Source organism: Colias eurytheme, chromosome 25 (genome assembly GCF_061535395.1).
Source record: "Colias eurytheme isolate Ceu_HAF_F1 chromosome 25, ilColEury1 Martin Lab GWU primary, whole genome shotgun sequence".
NCBI classification, from domain to species: Eukaryota; Metazoa; Arthropoda; class Insecta; order Lepidoptera; family Pieridae; genus Colias; species Colias eurytheme.
The window spans coordinates 4,765,442-4,783,250 of NC_143004.1; the positions used below are offsets into that span (position 1 = coordinate 4,765,442).

General features: G+C 33.9%; 1 pseudogene; it reads right to left on the reverse strand.

Annotated features, from left to right (window-relative positions):
• Nucleotides 1–14,538: 14,538 nt before the first annotated feature.
• LOC149897595 (uncharacterized) lies at nt 14,539–15,383 on the reverse strand (annotated as a pseudogene).
• Nucleotides 15,384–17,809: the final 2,426 nt, after the last annotated feature.

Here is a 17,809-nt window from a genome sequence, read left to right on the forward strand (position 1 = left end):
GCCATAGCTCTATACATGTATGTCGGAGAGGCCACCGGATGGCGAGTGGTTATCTCGACCATGGAGATGATCTAGTACAAATCCCCCTCATATCAACTGAATTAACTCCAAGTGGACTTTGTCGATGATACGGAAATTGAAGCAACTCATGGGATGCGAACAGATGGTAATGCGTTTGCTTGAAAGGTACCTTAATTATGTTTTTTATTACATATACTGGCCGTTTACACACTAGCGAAGGAAAACAAAGAGTTGTGTTCAAAATTGGTAAGTTCACTTGAGGTTGATACGAGGGAGATCCGTACCATTACAAAATCTACATTACTACTCGCCAACCTGTTCAAGTGTTCATGTGCCATAGCTTTAACTAAAGCGCTTCATAAGCTACCATACATATTGACTTGTCAACGCAGACCGTCAGCACACTGTAAAACCAGCCATAAAATTAGATTTTCTAATACATAACCAGAAAGGAGAATGCTCACGCATCATTGAAAAAAAAACCCAGCTTCGGCAGAAAGGAGTTGTATTTCAAATTAACAATAATGTAGTGTGATAAAATAATAACCGGTTACGATCGTGATCCTTACTGGCAAACATAAAAAAATGCAATTTTGTTGTCTATTTTAAAAGTAGTATGTTCCCCGATTTCTCAAAGACGCCTGGACTGATGAGGAAAATTCGTTTTGTCTGAAAGGGTATACTTTCCAGGTGGTCTCATTATTAAAAAATATCCTTTTTTTTTGGAGGCATTGGGTCATTTCTCAAATACGCCTGGACCGATGTTGAATTTCTTTTTTCTGACCTGTTTATTAAGAAAAGTATACCCCTTCAAAATAAAAAAAAGGAATTAGGAAAGTTCTTTGAATAATAGGGAAACATACTACTACTACGAAATACTTTTTTTATGGACAACTGGATAACAAAATTGGAAATTTTTATATGTTTGCCAGGAATCACGATCATACCCGGTTATTATTTTATTACACAATATTATTATTAATCTATAGTACAATTCGTTTCTGCCAAAGTTGATTTTTTTTTGAGCACCCTCCTTTGACATTATTCTAATAATTGCATTACATTGTTGGTACAATGCATTATTATAATAATGTCAAATTTTCCTCTTAAAACATCTTTTAAAATATTTTTGTGCTTTGCACTGCATTGCATCCTCATCGCTGTCTATATTTTTTTTGCCCGTTAAAATTTTATTTATATTTTTACAATATGTAAATAAAAAAAATCGACTAACTAAATTAATTAAAAAGTCTATTAATTTTTCTTTGTGTTCAGAGCATGTCATAAAATTAAAGTCTAAAAATAAAAGAATTATCGTTTTTATATTTTCCCTTAGAAATTTTTGTTTTAAATTAGTAGATATTATTGTATTTATTATATCTTGCATGTTGGATATTGATTCCAAAAATGCTGGGCTTGGGGTGGAAAGCCAACGACGATTGGCAAATTCTTTTCTTTGTATAAAATCATTTTCAATTTCACTATAGAGATTACCCTTACAAACCTCACAAGACCTAAATATTTTATTTTTCGTCTTTTTTAAAAAATATCCCGATACATACTGTAGAGGCCCCATTATTTGGGGCTGACTTTTTTCCTCTAAAGGTGTAAGGGTAATCTCGTTAACAATGTCTAAAGACATATCACCAGTAGTCGTAGGTTCCTTATTTTTAGTAACGATGAGGGCATGTAGTGCATTGCATTGATCTTCTTCACAATTTGCTCCAGGGGCATGGACACTGGATAGGTTATTGACTAATAACGTTGTTAATGCTGATTGAAATCTTTCAGGTGTTGGATTTGTGTTACGGCACCCATGGCTTCTTATAGCCCCAAAGAAATTTTCGATTGGGTCTTGGTTTAGGTGCCGCATCCATATAGATGTAACATTGTAGTCAATGGCTAACATTTTAACTAATGTTTCTATGCCTTCCAGTGTCCATACCCAATTATTAATGGTAGGTACATTAGCAATTTTGTTTTCATCTGTGATAAATTTCATGGATTTTAAAACTTTTTTTGCTTCTCTCCAAAATTCGTGATGTTTGGAATTGGGTGTTACAGGTCCTAGGAGTGGTTTTGCATACCTATTTTTGACAAAGCTGCCATTCACAGAGTCAAAAAGATTATCAAAAAAAAGTAGTACATCTGCAGTCTCCTTACATTCGTCTGGAAGGATTCCGTTATCTGTAAAACAATAACAATTCAATATTAGAATTTAGATCATTTATGCTTTAAAATGTCTGTGCACCTAATGTACATGTTATGTGTATGCTTTGGGATATGTGTTTGCATAGTGGTGTACCATTAAACCTACATTTTAATTTAAAGAGTAACTGAACCCAGGTAATTGCAATAACCAATATTTTGAAATATAATGGAAATATTTAAATTCCGGCAGATATTTAATCTAATATTGTTGCACTAAGTTTAGTTGGCCATTACAAAAAAAACATCTCTTGATCTTACCTGCAAGGTATCCCATAGTAGAAGAGACAGATCTACTGAACACTTGACTGGCGTATTTCACTTTCATCTTCGTCCTAGTCGGATCAACGTGGCTATCAGTTAACTTAGGCACTAATCGTATTCCTTTATATGCAGGATTTTCTTGATGTAGTTTTATAATGTGATCCCACTTAGCCGTCTTTTCTTTATCTGTTTTATACCTTAAATTTTTCTGTAATAGGTTGTTCCTTATTCCTTTTAATAAATGCGGGGGATCATACAGTGGAACAATTTTTTTATCATTAATTATAATTATTTTTGTTTCTTCTCTGACTTCTTTTCCACTTCTCAGCATATGTACCCTGCTTTCATGTAAAAGAAGATTTAAGGCATGTCTATTATTAGTGCCTTGGTCACACACTGTAGCCACTACGTTGAACCCAGTTTCTTGTAGATTTTGTATGATCGTTTTGATTTGTAAAGCCAGCTCTGGGCCTTTAGTGGCCGCCTGTGCAAATGTATAAGCAACAGGTTGCTTATACTTTCTTATCAGACCCCTGATCATAAAAACCTGTGCATGGTCTGCGAATTCTTGTTTTGTCTCGCGTCCATTGTTCACAAAACCTATCACCAAATCTTTTCTCTCATTATAAGTTAAATTAGGCTTCAGAGACATTTCATCGAACATTAGTATGCAGAGTCTGTCTGCTGGTTTCATTTTATTTGCTCTTTTTTTCAGCTGTTCAAATATATTATTATTGATACCAGGCTTTATATTGGCTTGGTTCAAAAATGTATTTAGTATTTGCTGTGAAGGCAAAACCAACATTCTTCGCAGAAATCGATAGCCTTTGGGGCTTTGCTTCAGCATTGCCAAAGCCAATATTTTTTCTTCAGTAGAAAATCTTCTGCCTTTTTCTTTCTTTTTAGACTCTCTAAACTGCAACATGGTTAAAAGTTTAGCAGCACTTGGCATATTGTTAATAGTAGCTATAAAGTTGCTATTCTTCATAAAATTTTTGGCTGCTTTTAATTGCAGGGATTGTTTCTGTGCTCTGTTCCGACACTTCGATAACTTAATCCTAATGTTTACCAATTTTTGGTATAAGGATCGCTCATTTTTGGTCATTTTCTTATGAGTCACTACTTTTTTAGCAGTGTTTGGACCTGCAAATAAAATTAAGCTTTTAAAAACATGCTACCTTAGCTATTATTATATTAAAGAAATTATTTAAACAGAAGTACTGTCCAGCAGATCAAATGTATAAACACTGCTGTGCCCCATGGCTTCAACCATTAAGAGTTGTAGAGTGAAAGATAAAGGCAGTGGAAATGAACATAGTACTCTATCTTTAGGTTTCTATTTCTTTTTTCTTTAAAATTTAAGTAAGGGCCACTCACCATATTTATCCTCCAATTTGTATTCTTGTATTTCAAGATTCTCAACAACTGTATCAGGTTCAACAGTAGCTGGAAAACGAAAGTTATAATTAAGTAAGTTTATAGTTTTAAAACTATATAATTATGTACTTTTATAATATTTTTGCATAATGTGTTTTTGCTGCTGAACTGTTATATGTATAGTAAAACCTAAAATTTGCAATTAGCTAAATAGTAAGAAAAATTTGGATTATATTTAGATACCAACCTGGTGCTGGTGCTTCATTTTCTTTTAATGGTTTTTGGGAATCTTGAAGTGATAGTGGTCCTGAAACAAACACAATAGGAAAATTGTTATAAATGAATTTTATGTTGCTGCTTGCTGTTGCATGAAATAAATTTGCATTAAATTAAATATATATCTGCTCTTAAAATAATTCTTAGAGCAGTTTGAAAATTAAAAATGCTTTCCTGTAAACATCAACTTTTCTGTCAGTTTGTGTGTAGGGACCGATATATATATAACAGGCATTTATCCTTTAAATGCCAATTTATAGAAAAACTTATTCAGATAGTTACTTTAAATCAAAATTGAAGTGTATGGCTAAGAAATACATATTTTTTTGCATGTATTGCTTTTGCTTGGCTAACTAGGTAGCCAGGAACTGATAGCATGGGCTTAAACCAAGTTATTACCAGCTGGGTTAAAAGTTGTAGAGGTTATAGTAAAACAAAACATGCAAAAATAATATATGCACTTACGAATACATAGTATTACTTTGGCTGAGCATTATTTCAGTCACTGTAGCAGTTCTGGTCAAATTACAAGTGTAAAATAGACATGCTAAGTAACATTATCTCCTTAAATCTTCTTGAAGTGTTGACACATCAGTTATAATGTTATAAAACATTGTGTAACATGACAATATTTTGTTACAATTTACATACTTTTGAAGATTTTCTCACAAAACAACTTGAAACTTTCAGACAACAAGTGTTATGAAACATTCTATAAGATTATAGAATGTTTCATTTTCATTACACAACTGCTGTGTTAGCACCTTTATGTGAAGTTTAGGTGTAGGTACTGACCTTTTGAAGTAGAAGGTAAATTTTCAACTTCCCTCAATGGTTTTCTATCAGTGCAGATAAATTTTGATAAAGGTCCTGCAAAAATAATATAGACAATTTTAATAAGTTCAAAATCTCGTTTTGTTTCTACCAAAGTGTAGAAACGAAAGAAACAACCTCTCTGTTGTAAAAAATAATGTTGAATAACACATTGAATTAATTCAAGAACAAACTGAATAATATCTCTAAATCCTAAGGGTAATAAATATTATCTTCCATTCCAAATTCTAATTCAAATTTCCTGAAATGAACAGGTTAATTCTGATGAAACTTTCTAAATTATAGTAATGTTTTACTAGATACAATACATGCAACATTTATTTTCAATTTAATGTTATATTATGACAATAACATAAGGTGCCATAATTATTGAAAATGAAAATGAAAAATGAAAAATAAATTTATTTCATACACACAATTTTCAAATACAGAAAGTGGATGAGTCCTCCTAGTAAGTTTACAAAAACCTGTGTCAGGAGGACCCGCTCTTCCTTAACTAAAGTTTACAAATATAATACGTGTGCAGATGTATATGTATAAGTGAGTGAATGAGTGTGTGTGTGTGTGTGTGTGTGTGTGCGTGCGTTCGTGTGTGTGTGTGTGTGTGTGTGTGTGTGTGTGTGTGTGTGTGTGTGTGTTTGGGTATGTTTAAGCTATTACGAAATATTATAAAATGTAGTGTAGAAGCGCCTCAGTATCCTCATAGGAAAGTGTTTTTAAATAATGAATAACTGTTTTTTTAAAATCACGATGATTAAGTCTATGTATATCCAAAATATTATTAAGACGATTATAGAGGTAAATGGACCTTGCTTTAAATTGGTGTTTAGCAAAAACTGTTTTAGTACATATAGTGTTAAAAACGTCTTTCTTTCTCCTTCTATTTTCAGTTGATTTGTCAAAAGGAGCCATTTTACGAATTTTAGTAGTAACTAAAAGAATGTACAACTGTCTAACTGTTAGAAGATCGCAGATTTTATATAGTTCCGAAGTTGAAAACCTTCGCGGTTTAAAATACATCACTTTAAGTAGACAACGATGGCCACGTTCCACGTCCAAGAGTTTAGTTTTATTTGCTCCACCCCAGATAGGGATACAATAGTTAATTACAGATTGCACAAGAGATTTATAAATTTGGTTAATGAGTTCAGGAGTGGTTATATGTCTTAACATTTTAAAAATCCATATAAATTTCCGGGTTCTTTCATTAATATAGTCTAGATGGCAATACCAAGAGAGGCGATAATCTAAAATTATGCCTAGATATTTAGTAAAGGAGACTTTTTCAATTACATTACAATTACAATTCAAGTTATTTGTATTATTACATTCATGAAGTTTTAAAGAAAAGTTATTATTAGGTTGAGTTCTATTGTTTATTGAGAAACAAATATAATTCGTTTTTTTAATGTTTAATGTAAGTAAATTCAATTTAAGCCAATCATAAATCTTTGAGAGACCCAGTTGAGCAATAGAGTACACCATATTCCATGAGCGCCCAGAAAACACTATAGCGGTGTCATCTGCGTACGAAATGATTTTACCACCATCAATAGGAAGGTTAGTAAGATCGTTAATGTAAATTAGAAACAGAGTCGGGCCAAGGACACTACCCTGGGGTACACCAAAAGTAATGTCCATATCCCGACTCACTTGATTATCAATTTTAACTCTTTGGGTGCGGTTTAACAAATAATCCGTTAACAATTTAAGAGGTGTTCCCCGAATTCCTACACGCTCTAATTTGTGAACAAGAGTGGGAAAAGAGACGGTATCGAAGGCCTTTTTTAAGTCCAGAAAGACAGTTAAACACTTATTTCCTAGGTCAAGTTGGTCTATGATTGAAGATGTGAGAGCCAAAACTGCATCTTCAGTGGATAACCCATGTCTAAATCCGTACTGTGAATTCGAGAGTATACAGTTTTTTTCAAAGAAGTTTAACAATCTATTATTTAAGAGTCTCTCAATAACTTTAGATAAAGCAGGTAAAACTGAGATTGGCCGATAATTATTGATATCGTCCCTATCCCCACCCTTGTGCACGGGGGTAACAATTGATTTTTTTAAGAATAGTGGAAAGACGCCCTGCCTGAAACACAAGTTTGCAAGATGGCTAATATGAGGGGCAATAGCAGTTATACATAATTTCAAAAATTTTGTTGGTATGTTGTCCCAGCCAGGGGCACTGTCAGATTTAAGAGACATAACTACACTTATAACTTCACCAGGGTCTGTTTCTAAAAGTACAAAGGATGAGCTTGGCTGAGCAGGCAAGCTAAAACTGTTATTATCTGGAGAGACGGATGGAGGATTATTCAAAAGATCATCTGCCAGAGTTTTACCAATATTCGCAAAAAAGTAATTCACAGAGTTAAGAGAATCAGTAGACGTTTGTTCTAAGTTAAGTAACTCTTTACAATGCGATTTATTTGTCTTAAAGTGAGTTATTTCTTTAATAGATTTCCATAATTTCTTCGAATTCTTAGCGGATTTTGCAAGTAATTGTCTATCATATTTACGTTTTAATTTTTTTATCAAGTTGTTACAGTGATTTCTATATCGTCTAAAGGTAAGTTTCAAAATTTCATTGTGTGGATCAGATCGAAGTTGAAGCTGCATTTTGTTTCTGTTTCGGATACATCTAAGAATGCCCTTTGTTATCCAAGGCTTGATAGTACGTTGGTTCCTCGGAAGATGTTTAGTAATTTTACTTTCTTCTAATGATTCTGTAAGGTACTTTATTAGACGTTCTGTTACTATATTAGGATCATCACAAAAAAGCAATGATTTTAAATTTTTATTAAGAAGTCTATTATAAGCGTCGTCGTAGTCAATATATTCAACATTTTTTTTATTTATTCTTGAATTTTTAATAATTTTAGAGACACTCAAAAATACAGATAAATGATCAGTTACGGTAGTATTCAATACGGCAATATTAGCAAGAAACACTTCCTTGTTTACTTTCAATATGATGTGGTCTAAGCAGCTGGATTCCCTTGTGGGTAGCTTATGGCCAGCTACTAGGCCATGAGTAGCTAGCATATTTAAATAGTAATTTTTATTATTCCGGTCATATGTTTGTTCGTTAGCACTCTGGATAAGATTAATATTAATGTCTCCGGTGATAATTATGTTAGATGATTTTATATTTTCCAAGTAATCATTTAGGGACTCAATGAAAGCCGACGCATTTTGAATCGATGGAGAGCGATAAATTCCCAATAAGGTAAAATCAGTAATCATTAATTGTATGCATGAGGCATGTTGAAGTTTAACTTCTTTTAATTCTGGTTTAAGATGAGATTTAGCGTAAATTACAACACCATCATTTTGGTTAAAATTATTATGACACATTAAAAGCCTATAGCTACTAAAATATATACTTAGCTACTATAGATTTAATAGACAATTATATAGCTACATAGTTTACCAACCTGGCATATGTAATGTTGGAACAGCTATGTTAGAAATTTTGTTGTAACGGCAACAATATTTCTCTTCGAAATGAGCATGACAAACTCGACGAAGTTTATAAATATTTTCATTGCTCAGACTCAAAATTTCTCCTCCAATAGCATGAACCCATGTTCGGAAACGAGCAATGTCCTTATCAGGGTTTGGAAACCAATGAAGAACTCTGTAAGAGCCTGCAAAAAAGGAGTTTAAGCATTACATTTATAGAAAAAAAACTTGTGACAGACCTATGATATAGAATTACTTCAATTATTATTTTTAAGAGCATCTTCTCCATTATATTTATCTTTAAGACAGTTTAAATGCATAGAGACTATTTGTGTACTTTTCATTATATTATGTTGCAGGCATATTTCTATGTACATACCCCACTTTCTTAATAAACCCCCTTTCTTAATAAAAAATAATGACGTCCAGAGAAGTTTCAAGCTCATGTAATGCAAAAATAATAATACATGAGCTTGAAACAAATATTTATAAGAGCCCTTGGTCAGTGGGTTGTTATGCTCGTCAGGGCCACACCTCATGTTCACATTGTGGAATGCAATAAATGTATTGAGTATTGAAATAAGCCTGTCTGTACGCGCATTACTTTCAAAAGGCCATGTTTTACTTTCAAATTGCACCAGTGCAAAGACAGGGCGTATGAACTGGTTTGGTATCAGGTTTGAAACAGTCTGGTTACGTACCTTCGACTTCCACACACTGAGGAACACAATTACGGAGATTCGGAGAAGCACTAGGTTATAAATTGATGAATTTATCAACAAAAACAACCGGCACTAACGACAGACAGACCGCCATTGATTGTTGACAGCTTGTTTCATTACTGCAAGTAAAAAGTACAAAATAACTACTACGACGCGAATTTTGTTAATTATTTAGATCAAGTTTTTACTGTTTTAAATTAAATTAAAATTATGGCAGTTTTTATAATTTATTTGTTTAAACTATATCTCAAAATATATACAATGATGATAACATAAAACTACTAAAATTTTTTTTTTTTTGAATGGTAACATTTAGCATCCACCATACGGATTATAATGATTCAAGAATAAAATGGTCACTTCGTCACTACAGCTGTAATGAACTAAAACCGTACTTTCAACTTAGTCGGCTAACAGCAACAAGCGCCATCTGTATCTACAAACCGGAAATACATGGTTTTATAATACAACAAAATTAAAAAGGCATTCACTGTAGGACTTGTCACTAGATGACGGTGCTCTTTCAATTTGGTATCATTACTTTCGCCCAGTTGCACGGTAAAATGTTCTAAGATTGCACAGCCTGGTTGGAGGATATGACGGTACAACTTTTATTATTGAACCTACATTTCTCAAATTAATGGTGAACGTCCCAACCGACAGATTTTAACTAATTCTGTACTTTGATACTCTGTAATGGGGTTCAATTTCCTTTAAAATCACTTGAGGTATTGTCATGGGGTAAATGTAGCTACATTCCATATATGATAGTGTTGGGACGCGCGTGTCGATAACTTTGTTTTTGTTTTCCTACAATTATTTATCTCCGAATTGATTGAAGTTGGTTTATAAAAAAAAAAAAACAAGAAAAGGAATTGAAAATTTATTAAAAATTACAAAAAATGAGTTAACAAAAAGTTACATACTTAAAGAAATTTACTTTTCTTTAACATTTGGATATTTAGAAAACGTGTACACCATCTCTTTTACATCAAATGTAGGTGCTGGTAAACACTCGATAACATCGTTTTGATCTATAATAGATAAATCATTTACAATTAAACGATATTTACTTTTATTGTTCTTGATAGATTTAAATCCTTGAACCACCATTTTGTCGCAAGTAATTTCTTCTATCCAGTTACATGCGCATAAATCGTGGCTCTGGGAACACCAAAATGTTCTGCAGCTTGATAACTGCTCATTCTATTAGATTTCACAGCTTCTACTGCTTCTAAAAGATTCTCCCTTGAATACGGACTTTCAGTTTTACGCTTGTAATGCCGAACCATCTAAAAATAAAATAAAAAAAATAAGTTTGTTAAAATATCCATACAACAACAGTAACCATCCTTAAGTATCTATGTCACTATTACCCTATTATGATTATTGTGTAGTAGAAATGACCTGCAGTTTAACCCCAGGGTCCTAAAAATACACCTTTTGTCACTCGGGAATAGGGTAGCTTAATATCAGAAAAAGAATTTTTGAAAATGGGTTTAGTAGTCCCTTACATCAAAACTTACAAACTAAAAAAATATTGACTGTGGTACTTTCGTATTCAACTTCTTTATGAAATTAGTTTATACTCGTAATTAATTACCCACTGATAATCATATTTCCCAAAGGAGTTTGGAAAAAATGACCTCCCATACAACAAAAGCACTGCGAAATGTTATGTATGATAAGTAACAAAAAAATACATTATTATGATGTTTTTTTTAAGAAATTCGTATATTATATATCACTTGTACAATCACGTGTTCTAAAGGACTGGTAACTTATCAAATTTATTACCAGTCGCTCTTTCAATCGATTTCTTGATATCACTAGTGTTTTAGATTTTCAAATAAAAACACGGGGGCAATTGTAGCTGTCAAAGTAGCTACAATTACCCCACGTACAATTTTTGATGGGGTGAACGTAGCTGGTACAGAAATCATAATTTTAGTTAAGCGTAGGATGAAAATAATGAATGAAAAATGACTTACCTTTCCTAGTTTCACGATTCGCTACAAAACACCTCTTAATTTTGCACAAAAACAATTTTTTCGAGAATATTTTCCCACCGACCACTGATCACTGACATTACTTCAAAATGGCAGATTAAAAAGATGCTCCGTAGATAAAACAGTTTAAGCGTTAGTTGCGCCATCTGTTGCAACCAAACTCAACTGAAGTTTCTCTTTACAGCCACAGATGTCACTTATTTTAATAACGAAACGGTAACTAGTTATTTCAATCAGCTACATTTGCCACTTGGCTAGGCCCGGGTGACCTTAATCTGAAAATATATAATTGAGGCCGTCGGCGCAATGGCCTAAGGTATTGAGAAATTGACATTCAAATTAGGGGCCGTCCATTAATCACGTGATGTTTTTTTTGGCATTTTTTGACCCCCCCTCCCCCTTGGTGCTACGTGGTGAGGTTTAAAACTACCCCTCCCCCCTCCCCCCTATATCACGTGTATTTTTTCGTACTTGCAAAGAATCTATTTTTTATTTATAAAAAAATACTGGTATAAGTATCATCTAATTTTATTATAGAAAATTAAAGGCTACTATAATAAACGTTCAGAGGAAGACAGAAAGATTGCAGTTTGTTTTTGAATGACATAAAAATAATGAAAGAAATGCGAAAAAGTTGTACGCGTTTGACTAAAAATAAATACATAATATGTAACGCCGCTTTTCGGTTGAGTATCGCGCGCTTGCCGAAAAAATAAATACACGTGATATATTACTTTACCCCCCCTCCCCCTGGTGATATTTCGTGATTAATTGTCAGCCTCACGTGATTAATTGTCAGCCCCTTAATTGAGAATTCAGAATATGATATTAATTTAAATTTTATTGTAAATTTAAATTATTTACTTGTATCTATTGTTTAAACTAAAATGACTTTGTAATGGATAAATACATTTTGTAATAAAAACTTATATTTAATATATTTTTGTGGGTTAGGCCACCTTTGCATTATGTTATACGATAGTTTTTATATTTTAATTTATAAGCGTAGGCCAAAAATAAAGCCTCGGCCAAACCTGCGCGTCAGTAAAGCGGGACGCGGGACGCGATGCGGGAGCGTCTGCAAAGCGAAACTGACGTGCATACCTGTGCGACTTCTGCGGCGCGAATCGCCAATTGATTAACAATCACTGAAGACGCGCGACTTTATCTGGTGTAACTACTAAATTGTTGTGGTGACCACATTTCTCGTCCTTATTTGGCTTTCATTATACAGATGCTCTCCTGCTGTTGTAGGATTAGCTAGAGGCGTTAAAAGAAATGACCTCAAGGCATATCCTCTATCACCTAATAGCCACATATCACCAAATTCACCATCTTCCATTCTACCTTTGATGTTGCTTGAGTCAAATATGTGACTATCGTGACTTCCTCCGGGCCATCTTGCAACAATATTTTTGATGTAACAATTGGTATCAGCAACAACTTGAACATTCAGTGAAAATGAGTCCTTTCTATTGCGGTAATACTCTGCATTATTGCCACCAGGTGATTGTATGTAAACATATGTGCAATCTATAGCACCTATAACTTTTGGAAAGCGGCTAATATTGTAAAAGTTGTTTACAGTGGCTTTCCTCTCATCTTCATTTCTTGGCATATAAATAAAATGGGATCTAAGTTTCGCTAACTCCTTGCTAACAGTGTGAATAGCTCTACATACTGTTGATTTGTGCACTCCTTTTGAATCGCCAACGCATCTCAGAAATGATCCAGATGCGTAAAACTGTAGAGTTAATAAGACTTGATCTGCAGATGTAATTGCATTGTTTCTGAAAAAAGAGAATGAACAATACCTACATCATTACTTGTTAGGTTTTTTAGAGGTTTTACTATGAAAATAAAAGATTGTTTGTAAAAACTATACCTATTAATTTATATGGATAAAAATTGACTCACCTCCTGGTCAAACGTTTGAGACGCGAATCTAATAAATTTACAAGCACTTTAGCCAAATTCCTCGACACTCTATAGCGTGCTCTAAAATCTGTTTCCTCCCATAAAAAAAAATCAGTTCGTGGCCGAAAATTTCTCTGTCTTTGTCGGACTACTTGTCCAAATATGAACTCGTCATCAGAAGAACTGTCTTCATTAATTAAATCCAAAAGAAAACGCTCCGATCCCATTTTATACGGTATTCGTAAAGAAATATTTTGTAAATAACCTAAAAACTGTCACTGTTAACTTCAAATTCTACTAACGTCAAAATTTAAACCACCCCCACCCGGTCGGTAATTTTGACCGCCGTTAAATCGGTAATTTGACCGCTCGTTAAAGTAACCGCTGCTTCAACAACGCTTTTTAAATTTGTCCCCCGGTTAATTTTACTTTAACCAAAACTTAACCCTAAAGTTGACGTAACCGTGCTTCGAGCAACCGGACCTAAGATTTAATCATTCAGAGGTTTAATCATTTAAAATTATGAAGTCAATATAATATGAAAGTCAGATTTAAGCCGAGAATGTTTTTAAATATTTCGCTGCAGTAGAATCACCATCAGCATTTACTGCCTCTTCATTAAAACCGTGCAGTTCATGTTCAAGAGTTGTAACCACAGCCTCGGCTGTTGTCTCGTCTGAATTATTATTATGAATAATCGGTTGTAAATTAACTGTTGAACTTGTATTAGGAGTGTTGGAATAATCGGCGTAATTAGAAAAGTTTAAAGTTGCCGTAGCCGCAGATGATGTCATTTCTGTGTTACTGTTATTAATTAAGTCCAAAATATTTGGTGCACTTGTATTGTAAGTATTAGAATAATTGCCATCATCGGAAAAGATTGAAGGAGTCGATGAATTAGTGTAAGTGTGCGAGACACGTGTGCTTTCATCGATCTCTGCTAATTCTTGTTCTGCTATGATTTGAGCTAGTTTCATTTTTATAAGGCTGATTTTAGTCTCACGCTCACCGTCAGCGCTCATAGCTCAGCGCGTAGTTTGTCAGCGCTGAGGCTCAGCGTGGCTCGTTTTAGTATCGTACTGACCGCCATACTGTACAGACGACGACCAAAATGCGGAGTGTGTTAATTATTGCTGCTTTATACTATCTATCCCAAAAAAATAAAAACCGGCGACGACGAAGACTCCATGTTCATCCATTGATTGAGCAGAGAGCCGTTGCAGGAGAATTTGTCTTGTTATATGGCACTTTGAGGGCTGACGAAAGTAAATTCTTTAATTACTTTCGAATGTCAACTAGAACTTTTGACGAATTACTGACAAAGATACAGGATAAACTGGTCCATTGCAGCTTACGAATCGTGCCTATACCACCGATTGAACGACTAATGGTGACTTTAAGGTAAGAAAAAAAATATATTTACTCATTTTATCATTATATTTATTCATGGTAAATTGTAGGTAACAAAACAACATATTTATTATTATAATGTTTCATATTATAGGAAAGACAAAAAAAAACAAATTACATATTATTAGTAATTAAACATAATATAATTATTCATCAGTACGTCTAGCTGTTTGATACCAGAGTCACCTGGATTTGCATCATTGGTTTCGTACCCTTAGTAACCTGGAGTCTGGTAATTGTATGATGATGCATACGTGTCGGATGTAGATCTTGCGTCATTAGAGTAAGAGCTATTTGAGCTCTGTTCCAATTTCGAATATTCGTGGCTTCGCGCAGCACTCTCGATCTAAACTCCAGCTTTTGTCCTACATCAAAACTTTTTAAGATTGGACCTAAAGAAGCGAAAAAAGCCAGGTCGTCTGCGGCAAGATCTGGTGTTTGATTACTTAATAAAGCTAATAATTATTTTTCAAAAGGAGAACTTTCTGGATTTGTTTTCGGGGCCCTTCTTTTTCTCTTTTCCAGCCAAGGTTTTTGTGATGATGGTGAATCAACACCACGGTCATTCTGCTCACCCTGCTGAGTGTTTGAAAAAACTTGCTGCGTGAATATATCTTGAGAGTGTTCTGAAGATACCATACTATCCAATGTGTTATCTATATTTGCTAAGGGTGAAGGAAGGGGAGGGTATGGTTTCATTGAGTGATTCATCAACTTCATTCTCAACTGTTGGAGCTAGGAAGCTTAATTCGTCATAATAAATGTACTTTTTGTATTTTGGTGCAGCACTTCCAGAAGGCGTTTTTTTCATTGCGTTCTTTGTTCTAAAAAACGCATCACGGGCTGTTTTCCATCTTTGTTGGACTAGTTTGCCTGAAATAATAAAACCTTTTTATTTTCAGATTTCTTGCTACGGGTCGAACATGTACGGATTTGCAGTATTCATTTAGGATGGGAATCGCAACAATCAGTAAGATCGTGGACGAAGTGTGTAAAGTAACATGGAACACGCTACACAATGAATGCATGCCTTCAAATACACCTGATATGTGTCTAAATATTGCTTACGGTTTTCTACAAAAGACCAACTTTCCAAATTGTATTGGAGCTATTGATGGCAAGCACATCCGAATCGTAAATCCAACCGGTGGTGGATCAATATTCTACAACTATAAAATTTTTTACTCCATTGTTCTGCTGGCTATGTGCGATGCAGATTATTGTTTTACATATGTAAACATTGGAACACATGGGAAAAGCTCGGACTCGACTATATTTCAAAACAGTACACAGAATAATAATGCTGTGTAAAAAAATATAAGACGTGGATTATTGCGATTTCCTAAACATTTTCGTAGTTGTTTGCAAACGGGCTATTTATACCTACAATATGCCTCTGCGACATGTATATTGTATACCCAGTTCAAGTACTTGCGAACGTGAGCGACGTTGCCATTTCGTGCAGCGCACCTACGCGCAGAGACTTTGGTTGGTTGTTTATCAATTAATTTAGAAAGAATTGTGCTTCCTTGTTTCAACCTCCCCCGTCCTCATATAATTATAATCGGATATTATATATATATTATAAGAACAGAAGTTCAAAAAGTTAAATCTTATTCCTAAATTTAAAACTTAGAAAATATTATTCATCAGATCGTTCATCCACAAAAATGTCATCTGCCTCTGTTCCGGATGTCTTCAAATTCTTGTAAAAGTCGTGATGACACAGAGGAATGTAATATAACAGTAATTCAATTAAGTCTTTCTTCTTCTTTTCACAAATTGCATGATAATTATATAAAGATATAAAGTTTCAAGATTTTAAATAATAATAGAGTTCCTCTTTTAAGGTCAGCCTCTAGAAATGAGTATTTAAAATTCAGTTTAAAGGATGCATTAAACAAAACATTAACCATTGCATCTTTAGCCATTCAACTTTACCTTTGTCTGCACAAATTTTGCGGTGAGTAGTGTTTTATTGTAATGATTTGCTTGAGAAAAAAGTATCTTTAGTCATGGAAATTATTTCAAAGGGTTTAGTTTTTCGGGCAGCTAAAATAACTTGTTCGTAGACTTCAGATACATAAATGTTTTTAAAATACCGCTTCTGTTTTTGTAAAAGACCAAAATCTTGGTCACATGACATGTCCACAAACTAAAATTTTATGATCAATCTTAAAAATTTTGGGGTTAGGCAATTTTTACACTTTAGTTAAATGAAGTAATTAGTTATGCAAAAACATTTTACCTGGTGCCATTTTTTATGTGCGTGGAAAACTATGGATAGGCCATTTTTGCTTTGAATTTGTTTATGCATATAGCTTAGAAATAAACAAAATGTTGGTTAGACCATTTCTGCGCTGACGGCTTGATATAACCTACAGATTTGTTCGAGAAAAGTAATGTAAGTACCTACCATACCCAATGTAAATCTTAAGGCCGTGCGCTAATCTAGACACTAATAATTCGGATAGTGAGGAAGAGCTAATTAATACCTGTTCGTCAAGAACATCAATTCCTGGTCGAGATTCTTCTTCTGATGACAAAAAAGTCATCAAATAATAGTACCACAATGTTCGCCTATAAACATCATTTGTGGACGATCCCGTGGATTTCTAACCCTTAAATGCATGATCTTTTATTTTAATATTTGAAGAAAATGTATTTTATAGAATATTGTGCTTAGATTCGAGAAAAAATAATAAAAAAAATCAGTATTATGTATTTACGTATATTTTTTTTTCGGCACTACATGCATTAGTTAGTTTATTATTTTTTGAGTAGGTTATTGAAGCCATCGAGTATAACGTCGTTTGGGGGTAGAACTTGACAAGGCTTTCCTTTCCGTATCTTGGGAGGCGGGCCAGCTGCTGTAGTTGATGTAGAACGTAGACGACCCCTCGGTATAGGTGTGGAATATTTGCAAAGTGTGTCTGCTAATTCAGAACGAAAGTCTGCAAGATTCATGATATCTTTGCTGGCTTTTCCTCTTTGACCCATAACTTTTCTGTAAAGAACCCAGGCATTGATGATGGTCAGGTACAGCAGATGATATTCAAATTCAAATCATTTATTGCATACCAATATATTTATACATACATATTAGCAATCTTATGCAGATATTGCAATACAATAAATAGGTCATATTATATTAAAGTTAGAGCGAGCGCGCACGAGCAACTTTGTCTCCGAAACTATTTTGTCTCCGCAACTATTTTGTCTCTTCACCCATGGGCTAGTATGAAAGTGCGCGCACGTAGCGACGCAACTCCCCATACAAATTGATGGGAGAGACAAAATAGTTGC